Source organism: Ziziphus jujuba, chromosome 9 (genome assembly GCF_031755915.1).
Source record: "Ziziphus jujuba cultivar Dongzao chromosome 9, ASM3175591v1".
Classification (NCBI taxonomy): domain Eukaryota; kingdom Viridiplantae; phylum Streptophyta; class Magnoliopsida; order Rosales; family Rhamnaceae; genus Ziziphus; species Ziziphus jujuba.
In genome coordinates, this window is record NC_083387.1 from 26656788 (window position 1) to 26673308 (window position 16521).

The following is a 16521-nucleotide window of genomic DNA, read 5'->3' on the forward strand; positions in this document are numbered from 1 at the left end:
ACTGAAATTTTTTTTTAATTTGTTGCTTGGTATACTTTGGGATTGTACTCTATAGATTTCAGCGCTATATCAAATGTATAAATATATAAATATATATATATATATATAGAGCTAATAAATCAAGACACAGTCCACCACGTCATCTATATAGATCAAAGAATTACAAGTGCCGAGGGCATATGCACACCAACCTTAGATCAATCTTCAATGGTTCTGTTCACTTTAAAAATTTATTTGCTCAGATTATTAAAAAAAAAAAAAATTATTAAAAATATTTTTAATAGGTTTATCTAAAAAAAATTTCAAGATGATATGGAAATAAATAAATATAAACTTTGAAGGTGAGTGTCATTTATTTTTTTGTGGAAGATTTATTAGACAAAGCAAACACAATTATAAAAATAAATAAAAATAAAAACATTTTGCATAAGAAAATAGGCCAAAATAGGCCTGTTTGGCCAACTGGTTTTAAAACAGTTTTATACTCTATAAAATATAAAACTGTTTTCAAAATAAAAATAAACTAGTTTGGTCATCAATTTTCAAAAATCACTACGCAAATCGTGCCGATTAGCGACGCAATTAAATGCGTTAAATGAAAAACAAAGACGCAGTTCACCACGTTGCCTAACGTTGTGTGCTAAAAACATTATACAAACGGCGACGCGGTACTAAAGTCACCTAATGTGGACAAAGCAGCGACGCAGTACAAAAACATGTCGCTAAATGTAAAGAGACTTGCGACACTAAACATAGAGGAATCTGCGACTCTAAATCTCTATGTTGCTACTTTTTAGCATTTTTAGCGACATGTCTAAACTTCGTCGCTATTTTATGTAAATTCATGCGTCGCTAATATGGAAGAAGCAACGATGCTACATTTATGCGTTGCTAATTGTTATAATTTTTAGCGACTTATTACACTTCGTCGCTGTTTTATGTAAACTTATGCATTGCTAATTTGTAGAATTTTCAGCGACTTGTGTAGTTATACGTTGCCGTTTACTTACAACTACGTGTTGCTAATTTCATATATGTTTAACCTTTAGCGACTCTTTTTTTTGCGTCGCTATATATTTAAATAAAAGCATCATTAAAAACAGGGACGCAAGTCTAGAGCGTTGCTAAAGGTCAAAAATGGTGACCATGTTGTTATTGTGCGTCATTACAAGTCTTTTTAGCTTCAATTTTCTTCTTGTACGTCGCAATTTCTTTTTTTTAATATGCTTATTGTAATTTTGTTAAAATTTAGTAAAAAATGATAAATACAAAAAATATTAAAATTAGCTTCATTCAAAATAATTAGAATACAAAAATTTAAAGTAAACATTTTCATAACAAAATAATTATCAAATAAATTAAATAGTATCTCATGAAATATTTTTACAATTCGGTAAACTATTGTATATGCAAAAGCAAAAGCAATATTAACTAAATCTCCATGAATTACGTATTCATTAAGATGGAAGTTGCCATCCCCTTGTTGACGATATTACACACCCTCATACTGCATGTGAAAAAATTAATAAATTAATAAATACTTATGCAAAATAAATATATATTAATTATTAAAAAGTAATTTAGTAGATGAAAATCTAAAGAATATTATTGTTGTTCTTATGAAAGTGAATAAAAAAATTAATTAAATGGATAATAATAAATGTCATAAATATTACTTAAAACATATAAATAAATCTACGTACCAATTTATTTAGAAGGTGTATTGTTATCCATATCCCCTCACAGTCGTTACGAATATAGCCACTCTCACATTCATCCTCATAATCATTTTCATCAACACTTGGCAACTGTATGACAAATGGATTGTGAGCCATCGTAGTATCGCCAAGAACATCTTCTTCAACCAATTCTTTTTCAACAAAAGTACGATGTTGTGGTGGAGTTAAAACAACTGAACATCTCGAATCAAGTTGATCTTCAACATAAAATACTTATTGACTTGTGAAGCCACAATGAATGGGTCAGATTTATATCCAATTTTATTTGAGTTAACACATGTAAACCCCATCTCATCAACTTTCACACCGCTGCTGTCAACCCAATCACAATTGAACACGGGAACTCAAAACACAATGTAATTGACATCTCAAATTTCTCTTATGACCTCGTAGTATGCCATCTCAGCTAAAATTGGGTTAGTATCCTTAGCATTAGCAAAATACTCACTTTTGCCAATTACTTTGACACCACTATTCTGGGTGATCCGCTTATTATCCCTATCTAAAGTGTTGAATTGAACCCCTCTAATCTCATATCCTTCATGTTTCGTTACTATCCATTGTGGACCATGGTCTATCCATCTTAATGTTTAAGAAACTGTGTGATTTGGTTGACTTCGCTCCTGTTCAATCTAGTCAATTGAAAAAATATGAAAAATATTTATTCACTAAAGCTAAAGCTAAAATAATGATACGATATTGAATATTTAACTTCTCCATACCTTATCACATAACCAGTAAATAAATGTATGTTTATGTTCATCTTGAAACCATTTTGCTTTTTTTTCTCGATTTTTTTTGCTTGACTTCAAGACTTCAAAATGAATACTAAAACAAAGAAAAGTTTTTGTAATTAATAAATATATTCAAAATATCAACTTATTTATGCATATTAATATGTTCAAAATATCAACTAATTTATAATCTTAATATATATATTCAAAATATCAACGAATTTGTACATTAACATGTATATACGCACCTAACATAGGGTGCCACTTCTGGTGCATTCGAAAGTACGAATCTATGGACTTGCTCTCAAAGTTGTTGATCAATTGATTGATTTTTTCCACCTTTAATGAGGGCGCCAACATCATCTTCATCATTTAAGTTTTGATATCTACCAATGGGGTTTTCAACTGCCTTTAACATTTTTTGAAATTCACTATAAAACTCAATCACTTCTTCACAAATATAACTCTCGGCAATACAATCTTCTGGCCAATTTTTATTTCGAACATAACCTTTCAATACGTTCATGTACCTCTCAGACGGGTACATCCATTTGAAATGTATTGGTCCACATAATCTGACCTCTCAAACCAAATGTACAGTGAGGTGAACCATTACATCAAAAAAAGATGGTGGAAAGAATTTCTCTAGAATGCACAAAGTTGTAAGAAGATCGTTTTGAATTTTGTCCAATTCAGCAACAATGAAAGAATTCTTGCAAATTGCATTGAAAAAAAAAAACAAAGTCTTGCAATTGCATGTCTCACATTTTTAGGAAGGATTGCACGAATTGCAAGAGGCAAGAGTTGTCACATCAATGTATGACAATCATGAGATTTCAATCCTACCATCTTTAAGTCCTCCATTGAAACAAGATTCCTAAAGTTTGAAGAATAACCATCTGGAACCCTTAAGTTCGCTAAACACTGACAAAACAATTTCTTCTCTTGTTTTGATAATGTATAACAAGCCGGTGGTAGGAAAGTTCGATTTCCTTGAGGTTTAAGGGCTAAGTCTTTCTGCAAACCCATTTCTTGTAAATCTCACCAAGCATTAACTTCATCCTTCGTCTTACCAGGAATATTGAGCAATGTACCATATATGCTCTCACAAATATTTTTCTCAATATGCATGATATCTAAATTATTCGCATACAGAGAAATTGCCAATATTCCAATTCGAAAAAAATGGACTTCTTCTTCCAACATTCTTCAGAATCAACAGTCATTTTCCTTTTGTTTGAGTTATCAAAACTCATTGCATTCAGCTTAGCTAAGATTTTTTCTCCAATCAACGGTATTGGAGGCACTCCAAACTCTTGAAATCCATTGAAAACCTTCTTTTGCCTTCTATAGCAATGATTTGGAGGAAGAAATCTTCTATGCCTGGTAAAACTCATTTTTTTTCCCATACTTTAGCCTTCTAGCAAAGGTATTTTCACTGCAAATTGGACAAGCATAATATCCCTTCACTGCATGACTGGATAAATTACCATAGGCTGGAAAATCGTTTACAGTCCATAGCAGCACTGCCTTCAAAGTGAATTTCTCTTGACGATAAGCATCAAAGGCACTAACACCCTCGTTCCACAACTTCTACAGGTCTTCAACTAATGGCTCCATGTATACATCAATATGATTGCTGGGTTATTTGGGTCCAGAAAGTAGAAGACTCAACATCATAAATTTTTGCTTCATACACAACCAAGGAGGAAGATTATACACAACTGTCATCATAGGCCAACAACTATACCTACTACTCAACATACTATGTGGATTAACTCCATCTGGCCGCGATCCTAGTCTCAAATTCTTATCTTCTAATGCAAAGTTTGGCCATAAACGATCAACCAACTTCCAAGATGGACAATCCACAGGGTGTTGCATTTCCCCTATATTAACCTTTCTCCCATTGGCATGCCATGTCAAATTCTTAGCCGTTTCAACACTACGAAATATTCTTTCAAAACGGGAAATAATAGGAAAATACCGTAAAACTTTATTTGGAATATTGCTAACAACTCCATTCTTACCAATTTTCCATCTAGAAGATCCACATATTCCTTTCTAAACAAAATACAACTTTTAGGACATGCATGAATCTTGGTGTACTCCATTCCCAAAGCACTCAAAGTCTTCTTAACATTGTACATGGATGTTGGCAACACATTGTCAGTTGGCAACATCTCGGATAACAATTGCAGCAGTACATCGAAGCTCTTATCAGAATATCCATATCTTGCCTTTAGGTTGTACAATTTAACCAAGGCCGATACCTTGGTAAATTTGGTGCAACCTCGGTACAAAGGTTTCTCTGCATCCTCCAATAACTTAGCAAATTCATTAGGATCATTATCAAAATGATCAAAGACAACACGGGTCATTTCTAAGTTATTGAAAGCCACGTCTTCCTCACTACCACTATCATTTCCATTAAATTCTACATTAATATTATCAAAATGAGAAGATGGTCCAATACCGTCATTACATGACTCACCATGCCAAATCCATCTCCGATAATTGACATCAAACCCATTCCAATATATATGAACTTTAATATCCCTAATAGAATGGATTTCCATTTTCCCACATTTCATGCAAGGACACTGTATGGCATTACAATCATTGGCATTCTCCATGCTAAATTTCAAAAATTTCTTCACACCCTTAGCAAAATCGTTTAATGTTCTATCTTTTGTTATCCACGATTTATCCATTTTCCTATCAATCTCTAAGCAAAACAATGTCAAGCAATATAACAAAAAAATATCTACAAAAGCAAGATTATGAAAACCCAACCAAACCTAACCTGCGGGTGAAATGGAAAAAGAAAAAACAAAAAAAACAATCCACCACATGCCACCGTTAACCATAAAGAAAAAAATGAAACTCACCTAGGCGATGGAGACGAAGGAAGAAGAAACCCAGCTAACCACGAGGGTGAAACAGAGAACCCCAGCTTCCCAACAAGGCGTAGGCAATTGAAAAATTAAACCCGAAATATCCAACTCTTCAATTCCCCATAGATTGCTTCCAACTCTAACATCTATTAGATAGTGTACTTCATGTAGTTTTAGAAAAGAAAAGCGATTCAAAGGCGTGCGTAAAAATTTTAAAAGGCGCCAAAAATTTTTGGATAATCGGCAACGCAATCTACTCGTGCAGAGTCGCCTGTTAATTTATATTTTATATTTCGAATTATTTAAGTTTTAAAAGTGCAGTTTATTTTCTGTTTAAACTTGCAAATCATTTTATTGTTTGATAAAAATTATTGAACTGGAGACGCAAGTGAACCCAATCACATCGCTTGTTCACATAATGGTTTTTTTTTTCCCCACTTTAATGATATTGTTTTTCAAGTATAGTTTGTTTTGTGTTTAAATATGCAAGTCACTTAAGTTGCATTTTTTTTTAAAATAATAATAAAAAATGGCGACGTAGTTACTACAACACGAGTCGTTGGTTCCCTTTTATAAAAGCAATATGGCGACCCAGTTTGTTCATACTGCGTCGCCCGTTCATGTTTTAATTTGTTTTTCTACTTAATTTTTGTTTTTTATTGTTCATCTACAAATATACCCATGAAGCAATCTAATGAACATATATTCCATTGATCTAAAAATAGAAAACAGTTTTGTCAATGCTCTTCACATAGAATTGTACCACACAACAAGGACTTATTGACCAATTCTGTACATAAGTTTGATAAAAGGCTGTATTTTCACTTGTTAGTGCTTCAGTGATAGTTTGTTTTCTTTTAAAAGTTGCAATCCTAATAAATTTTTTATTTGTTTTTCATATTTACATTTTATTTACTATTTAAACTTGCAAGTCTCTGTATTGTTTGATAAGAATTATTGAACTTGAGACACCAGTGACCTTAATCACCTCGCCTGTTCACATAATGGTTTTTTTTCCCCCTCTTTAATGATCTTGTTTTTCAAGTATAGTTCGTTTTGTGCTTAAATCTGCAAGTCACTGAAATTGCATTTTATATGGCGACATAGATACTAAAACGCGAGTCACCAGTTCCCTTTTACAAAAGCAATATGGCGTCCCAATTTGTTCATACTGCGTCACCCTTTCATGTTTTAATTTGTTTTTCTACTTAATTTTTGTTTTTTATTGTTCATCTACAAATATACCCATGTAGCAATCCAATGAACTTTTATTCCATTGATCTAAAAATAGAAAACAATTTTGCCGATGCTCTTCACATAGAATTGTACCACACAACAAGGACTTATTGACCAATTCTATACATAGTTTGATAAAAGGCTGTATTTTCACTTGTTAGTGCTTCAATGATAGTTTGTTTGCTTTTAAAAGTTGCAATCCTAATAAATTTTTTATTTGTTTTTCATATTTACATTTTATTTTCTATTTAAACTTGCAAGTCTCTGTATCGTTTGATAAATATTATTAAACTGGAGATGCAAGTGAACCCAATCATGTCGCCTGCTCACATAATGGTTTTTTTTTTCCCCGTCTTTAATGATCTTCTTATACAAGTATAGTTTGTTTTGTGTTTAAATCTGCAAGTCACTGAAATTGCATTTTTTTAAAAAAATAATAATAAAATATGGTGACATAGTTACTACAACATGAGTCGCCGGTTCCCTTTTACAAAGGCAATATGGCGACCCAGTTTGTTCATACTGCGTCACCCTTTCATGTTTTAATTTGTTTTTCTACTTAATTTCTGTTTTTTATTGTTCATCTACAAATATACCCATGTAGCAGTCCAATGAACTTTTATTCTATTGATCTAAAAAAAGAAAATAGTTTTTACGATGCTCTTCACATAGAATTGTACCACACAACAAGGACTTATTGACCAATTCTATACATAAGTTTGATAAAACGCTGTATTTTCACTTGTTAGTGCTTCAATGATAGTTTGTTTGTAACACCCCATCCCGAACCATGTCGGAATTTTTGCACGTTGACCGAGGTTGACTGTTGACTGTTGACTGTTGATCGAAGGGGTCAAAAGTTGACTTTTTAACCCGGATAGAATTCTAGGTTGACTGAGGTACCGTTACAAAGTACACGTTGGCACGAGTTCGTAGACTAGTAGCACGTTGAAACCGGAGCTACGGTTTGAAAGTTATGAGCAAAATAAGTTGAGGTCCAAACTGTCCAAGGGATGCCCGAGTTGACTTTTTATTTATGGGGAAATGAGCTTTAACTCATGCATGGTTGTGAAATGCTCGTCGATACGAGTTCACAGACTAGCGGCACGCTTAAAATGGACATCCGGTTAAAAAGTTATGGACGCGTGAAGTTTGCCGGATACCGTAATATTTTAATATTTTTGAGTCGATGAACATTGAAATACCATGTGTCGTCACCTGATTGGTCCACGTGGATGAACAGTGTCACCACTGTGGCTTTTATTTGACAAAAATCTCGAGGAAAGAGAGAGAAACCGACCGGCCGCCGGATTCCGACCAATTGTTCGGTCGATTCTCATTACACGCGTCGGCCAGACGGAAGCCTCTCCTCATTTCCGGCCAAACCCCAAAATCTCAGGACTGCCGGCCGCCGGACGCGCCCGGATCGAGGCGCCGAAGCTCGGCGGCAATTTTTCCCTCCACCGCCAACCACCACTGTTTGACCCCTTTCCGGCCGTTTTTCGGCCACACGCGCTAGCCACCCCTCACCACCTCCTCATTTTCGGCCAGCTCACCAAATTTCACGGCCACCGGACCTCCGACGCGCCGGGATCGGAGCGTTTTCCGCCGAGGGGCCGAAAATCTTCAAACCCCGATTTCTCCGCCGTCCGGCCTCCGTTTGCCTCACCACCGGTCCCGTTGGAATCCTCTACCCCCAATATACAAATTTGCAAAAAGTCTCAGCCAACGGCCACTGCACGCACCGCCGCCGGCGACGGTTGCTGGTGACCGCGGCGGCTCGCCGGAAGTTACTGTTCCGGCGAGTACCCAGTCGCACCGTCGGTCCTTGTTCACTGTGTTCAATCTTCTGAACCCGAATCCGGCATCCTTTTCCCCCAATTCTCGACGGTTTGGGAGAATTGAGGAGTCGAAACCTGAAAGCTTTCCGACGAGATTCCAGCCACCTCGGGTCCGATCACCGGAAAGTAAGAGCGAATCCGTGATCCTCATCACTCAAGCTTCGATTCGGTGTATAACTCGTAACTTTTAGTTGTCGTTGTGTTCGCTCCCCGGATACCCATTTGGGAATTATCCGATTAAAATATTAATATATTTGGTTGGTATACTGTGGATATTTTAGGTGTGCATACGAGTAGTGGAGTTGACCTGCGGAGGATCTTAGCTGATTTACGCGCTTAAGGTGAGTGACCCACCTTTAAAAATATTTTGGGAAATTAATTATATTTAATTGGTATTTAAATTATGTTCATGTGGTACCATTTAGTTATGGTTTTATTGTGATTTAATTTATTTATTATGCATGAGCAAAGTATATTTCGGTAATAGTCGTACGTGGTTTTAAGTATTATTTTGGGCATAATTGGTTTAAATATTTTATGAAAATATTTGTTAAATTGGTGGTTTAATTTTATAATTATGCCCACGGTATTTTAATTGTTGAACCTCGTATTACGAGAAAATTATGGTTTTATTTGTTATCGATGTTTTCGTACCGGTTTGTTAAATAAAAATATATGGGATGGTAAGTGTGAAATTTTGATATATTTCCCACGGTAATTTTGGAAAACGGTACAGTTGGTTTAATAATTATTTTAGACACATTCATACAGTATTGGTGTTCTGGTATATGTATATGTGGTTCAGCGTGCAAGTATTATTATTTTTCCTGTGAGTTGCCATTGGACCGTGGGCAGGTAAGTTTGTTATTGGCCACAGCCGCCCCCCTCCTTGGCCGGGATGATGGTTTCAGCAGTGGTACTGTCGGGACGCCGAAGTGCCGTTTGCAAGTTTCTCTCTTTAATCTCCCCGCCAGTCGGTGCTCAGGACGCTGGGTATCGGAGGGCATCACCGGTATATGGTGTGGTGCGTCAAGTGTAATTTTCAGATAAAGTTTCAAACCCCAAAGGTGTTCAAAAATTATTTATTATAATTTATTACATTTTAATTATATATTGGGGTATTTATTTATTTATTGTTTATCAAATGATTGATCCCGTGGTTTTCGGGAGGTACGAATATCGGGTTTTGTGAAATCGTTTTAAAAAAGGAACATTTCCAACGGAGTGATTGGTGAGAGTTTTGAGGGAAAATTATCATTTCCAACTATTATTATTTATTTATTAATTGTTGGTATTAATTCAATTCCCTTATTTGTTATATTATTATTATTATTATCATTAAAAGTGTTCAGTAGTTAGGGTCACTCATTGAGATGATTAGCATCTCACGTTTTTAAGTTCCATTCCCTTAGGTGTAAGGGGTGGTAAACGTTCTTCCGGAGCGAACCAATTATCCGCTGCTATCGTGTTTCGAGAAGTACCTTTGTACTCATTCATTTCAGTTGTATTATTTCTTTCATCTTTGTTGTATTTCTGTTGATTAGCACTTCATAAAGCTTTGTATACTATTTGGACACTTATGTTTTATTTATGCACTGGGCTGCTGTTATTGTTGTGAAGTGCTGTAAATTGTGGAACAACTTGTAGTTTTGCGGGAGGAATAAGGGGGTGAATATAGAAGTGTGTTTTCAGTGCAGGTAATTTTTGGTAAGTCCTACCCTTAGGGGAGGTGCTGCCGGATTTTCCGTTGGAAGGTTCGGTGGTATTTCCCTGGGATCAGGGCTTGTCTAGGGTTACGGGGGAGGAATTCTGGATGGGTCCTGACATTGTTTGCTTTTAAAAGTTGCAATCCTAATAAATTTTTTATTTGTTTTTCATATTTACATTTTATTTTCTATTTAAACTTGCAAGTCTCTGTATTGTTTGATAAAAATTATTGAACTGGAGATGCAAGTGAACCCAATCACGTCGCCTGTTCACATAATGGTTTTTTTTCCCCCTCTTTAATGATCTTGTTTTTCAAGTATAGTTTGTTTTATGTTTAAATCTGCAAGTCACTAAAATTGCATTTTTTTTAAAAAATAATAATAATAAAATATGGTGACGTAGTTACTACAACACGAGAACATGGGTCACCGGTTCCTTTTTACAAAAGCAATATGGCAACCCAGTTTGTTCATACTGAGTTACCCGTTCTTTTTTTAATTTGTTTTTCTACTTAATTTTTGTTTTTTATTGTTCATCTACAAATATACCCATGTAGCAATCCAATGAACTTATATTCCATTGATCTTAAAATAGAAAACAGTTTTGTCGATACTCTTCATATAGAATTGTACCACATAATAAGGACTTATTGACCAATTCTATACATAAGTTTGATAAAAGGCTGTATTTTCACTTGTTAGTGCTTCAATGATAGTTTGTTTGCTTTTAAAAGTTACAATCCTAATAAAATTTTTATTTGTTTTTCATATTTATATTTTATTTTCTATTTAAACTTGCAAGTCTTTATATTGTTTTATAAAGATTAATGAACTGGAGACGCAAGTGAACCCAATCACGTCGCCTGTTCACATAATGGTTTTTTCCCCCTCTTTAATGATCTTATTTTTCAAATATAGTTTGTTTTGTGTTTAAATCTGCAAGTCACTTAAATTGCATTTTTTTAAAAAATAATAATAATAAAAAATAGCGACGTAGTTACTACAACACGCGTCACCGGTTCCCTTTACAAAAGCAATATGGCGACCTAGTTTATTCATACTGCGTCACCAGTTCATGTTTTAATTTGTTTTTCTTCTTTATTTTTGTTTTTGATTGTTCATCTACAAATATATCCATGTAACAATCCAATGAACATATATTCCATTGATCTAAAAGTAGAATTGTACCACATAACAAGGACTTATTGACCAATTCTATACGTAAGTTTGATTAAAAGGCTGTATTTTCACTTGTTAGTGCTACAATGATAGTTTATTTGCTTTTAAAAGTTGCAATCCTAATAAAATATTTATTTGCTTTTCATATTTACATTTTATTTGTTATTTAAACTTTCAAGTCTTCATTTTGTTTGAAAAAAAATATTGAACCGAAGACGCAACTGAACGTAATCACGTCGCCTGTTCCGCTCAATGATTTTTTTTTTCGCTCCTTAATTATCTTTTTTTAAGTACATTTTATTTTGTGTTTAATTTTGCAAGTCACTTAACTTGTATATATATTTTTTTCTTTTAAAAAAAAAAATTGCTAAATGCGACGCAATGACTACACAACGCGTCGCCAGTACCCTTTTTTATGTTTTTCTTTATTTGTCTTATATTTCAAGTACAATTTATTTTGTGTTCAAATTTGGAAGCCTCTTAAATTGTTTTGTTTTTTTTTGTTTTGAAAAAAAAGCTAACTGGCGACCCAATATGTTTCCCCTAGTGTCTCTAGTTCCTTTTGAGATATGTATATATATATATGTTAATTTTTTGGGTCTTTAAATTTTTTTTTATTTGCCCCTAAATTTCCAATAATAATGAAAATAATAAGAAACTAATATGGCACGTATTCCAATGGGCTTTCTTGTCAACCACTACTACCGGTTACATATGTTAGGGGAAATTGAGTTTTGGAAGCAATCTACAAAATATTTTAAGGTTTTGAAGGTTTCTCTCCCATTAGGCTATCGGGTTTCTTTGAAGGGTTTGAAGGATTTCAACGGTTTATTTCCTTAAAAATTTTCCTTTTTCATATTCTTCTTCTTGCCGTTGGTTGGATTGGAAGCACTTCAAGTTTTTGCTATGGGTTGGGTGGCTGGGTCGTGGCCGTCACCGTTGCGGGGTTGGGTGGCTGAGTTTCTTGCCGTCGCCGTTGCAGGGGTTGGGTGGCTGGGTTTTGCCATCGCCGTCGCCTATAGTGGGGTCTGGTTTTTTACCTTGCCGTCACCATCGACTACTTTGGTGGCTTGTTGTCCCTCTTGATTGCTGGATTTGTAAAGGTGTGCTGTTTTTTTAATGATATATGGGGTTCGATGGTGTATGTTTAGCTTCTTGTTGAAAAATAGTTATATTATGTGTTGATATTTTACATTCAAGATATAGCCGTTATAAAATGCGAGGGAAATAAAAAACGACGTCGTTTTAAGGAGAAATATGCCTCACAACCAATTAAGGATCTTGTTGCCTTTTGTGGTTGAAAATGTTAAATGACTGTTAAGGGAGATACAAGTTAAAAGGATACTATTTGCTGCATAAATTGGTAAATAAATTACATGACCTATGGATGTTTATTTTTATTATTAACATTAATCAGTAATTATAGTTAATATTTTGTTTTAAATGTACATGTATGTAGAATTATGGATCCTTTTAATGATCATGCCCTCTTGGATAAGGATGACGATGGATCGCCATCAAGTGATATGGCAAGACCGACTACATCATCCACAGAGTGTAGAAGAAGAGGAGATACACTGATGAAAGGCCTTAGGACGGATTTAGGGGGGAAGAAAAAGTTTGGAACCTCAATATAATGAGGTTGGCATTGCTATTAACCATGCGGCTGTCCAAATTACCAATTTAGAGGGCTCGTTGGTTAGGAGTACAATTCCAATTACTATTAAAAAATGGAGAGACGTGTCAAACATGTTAAAAGATAACCTATGGGTTTCGATAAAGGTAATACATTATTGTTAAATGTTTATTATTAGTCATATTTATTTGATGTAGATTTTATAGGTTTTTTGCATTAGTAAGTTGTATGCGTTTTACTTGTATTTCTAACTTACCACATTTACTTGTTAACCAATATTAATAAATATATATGTTTTAAATTTGTAGCAATATACGCAAAAAGACGAGAGTTTAAGGAAGAGAACTTTAAGCAATTGTACTGAAAAATGGAGAAAATTCAAGAATAAATTATATGTACATTTTATTAAACCATATATCGACACATCCGAAGTGTTTGAACATCAACCCAATATGTATACATTCATAACCCCAGAGGTGTGGAATGAATTTGTCAAATAAAAGTTGTCGAATGAATTCAAGGTATAGTTTTATTTAATGCACGTTAATGTTACTTGTATAAAATTTGTTATGGTGACTTACATTATTTGGCTTTTCTAATATGTACATGTGTTTATAATTTTTGTAGGCAACAAGTCGCCAATATTTCAAAAAACAGAAATTAAATAATAAGTATCCGCATCAAATGGGTATAATGGGATATGCCCAATTGGAAAAAACCATCGTATGCAATTTATTTTTATTTACATTTAACTATATGTAATTTGGCCATTGTTAATAACTTGCATTCTTAAAATTTATTTGTAACTTTTGAAGCAAAAAGAAAAAGGCACCCAAGAGTGTATCTGTAACAGCCCAGTCCATCTGCATGAGATATTGTCCGCTTTGGGCTCCACCCGCACGGTTTCAAAAGGCCTCTCAAGGGAAAGGTATCCACACCCCCTTATAAGGAATGTTTCGTTCCCATTTCCAACCGATGTGGGATCTCACAATCTATCCCCCTTGGGGCCCAGCGTCCTCCCTGGCACATCAATCCGGGTACTGGCTCTGATACCAACTGTAACAGCCCAGTCCACCCGCATGAGATATTATCTGCTTTGGGCTATGTCCGCACGACTTTAAAAGGCCTATCAAGAAAAAGATATCCACACCCTTTATAAGGAATGCTTCGTTCCCCTTTCCAACCAATATGGGATCTCACAGTATCGACCGAGATGACTTATGGATACGGGCGCGTATGGGGAAGGATGGAAAATATGCAAATGAAGAAACTGAAAATATGGTGGAAAAAATTGTGAGTAAATTTTTTTATGATTATTTGTTGCATATATTATTATTTTGTTAAATCTTATATCGATCGAGACATTTAATCATTTGATAAATATATTGTAGAATGTCCTAAGGAACAAAGCAGCGGAAGAAGAAATTGACCATTCACCTCTGATTGATATCCTTACACAAGCGTTGGGGAATGACGAATAAGGAGGTAGGCTTAGGGGTCAAGGCAAAGGATACATGGTGGCAAACTTCTTCCATATCCCTAAGCAACGTCCACAGAAAAAGACTAAGGCCCCGGATAATGAAAAATATAAGAATATGGAGAAGCTGATTGTTGGTCTTGTGGGCATCCTTGAAACTGAAAGCAACAAAGAGAAAGTACGCAAGCTCCTATCGTCATGTGGTTTTACCCTTCCATCGCTTTTTGCTACATCCGATGATGTTGCTGCTCAAGAGACTCTATCTACAACTATGGGAGATCCTCCTCCCATGACGTCTGCAGAGGTATTTTGACAAAAAAAAAAATAACCGTATTTTGCGCATTAATATCTATGTTATGCGGTTACATATATGTTTAAATGGGTTATTGTTAAGATGTTATCTTGTCCAAGTGGGTAGCTCCCATAGTTGAGTACTCCTATCAATGTCCATGAGATCATGGGATCGAGTCTTTCGAGTGAAGGAATATTGCCATGTGAATATATATTAATTTGTTTTTAATTTTGTAGGGCGTAAAATGCAATCTTGCACAAGGCAATGTCGGCCATATTGTAGCACGTGGCACTTTGGTACCTTCTATGCCAATGGATATGTGCCATGGTACGAAACTAGGTGCACAAAATTATAAGGTCACTGTTGATGAGGTGATTGATGCATTTGCACCTTTGCCTGTTCCGTCATTTAACATTACATGTGTCGGTAATGCTGAAGGTGTTTTTGTTGCATGGCCGAGACATCTTGTTATTTTGCCATCCGATGAGGTATTGTTTGATTGAGCTATATATAATAATTAATTTTGTATATGTTTTAACTAATTTCATTTTTGTTATACTTCAAATTTTGTTTGTTGATATTTGTAGGGAAGTCCGAAGAGTTCACATGTTGAGGATGATAAAGATGATGATGTTGATCCCGTAAGCATTACCCCACCGATCCGCGAGTTGCTGCGTCAGATCAAAAATGTCAAGAGCAATAATTTATATACATATCAAATGGAAAAAGAGATTTTTGGGGAAGAACAAATGTTGTGCATAGCTAGAAGTGACATATCCGATTTTTGTTACATGCAAGAATTGTCTGCCGAGTGCATCTTGTTCTATATAAGGTAACCTAAATTTGGATGTGTTTATAACTAATTATTTCATTCAATTATTTACAAATTTGGTTTTAAAAACTATATTTACTTGTAATTAGATTACGCAAGTTTTTATGTGATGGATTAACAGGCACACCATCTGAACGAAAATTTTGCTTTGTTCATCCAGCTATTATTGCACCGGTTGGTCATCCAAACCCTTATGAACGGATGATACATATAGTGAGTAAATGACAAGATGCATCGCCAGATCAGCTATGGTTTTTTTCCTTATTGTGCAAGGTATATTGTGTTAGTTTTAATTGAATTATGTTGTTACAATATTAATTTAATAAAACCTCATATTAACTAATATATTTATTGGTGTTTTTAGCAATCATTGGATGCTTTGTGTTGTTGATGTATACAAAGCAGTAGCATGGTTTTTTGATTCCTTGAAGACTCATAAGAATAGAATTGATGGGGGTCTAAAATCTTTGCTCGATGAGTAAGTTAAAAACTCTTAATTTTATTTAATTAATTGTTCTTATATTGAATATACTATTTAAGCTACACTATAATATTATACAATATTTATATTTCTATATAGTTCATTCGTTGCATGGAACAAGGGCAAAACACCCGAAAAGAAACTTCGGTAAATGCTAAGGTAATTATTATATATAAAGTGAGCATTATTAGTTGTTAATAAATTTAGATATTTTTTGTCTTACACATGTATTCTTATCTAATATTACATATTGTTTGTAAATTCAGACTCTTATGCAGCCCAGAAACACTGAATGCGGTTATTATATTATGATGATAATGAGAGATATTGTCAGGACAAATCCTCATCGACAAAATATAAGAACAATGGTAAATTATTTAATGATTTCGTATTTCTATTAATAATAATTAATATTTATGATTGTCTGTATATGTATGATTATATAACTTTATAATGTTCAGTATGAAAGTG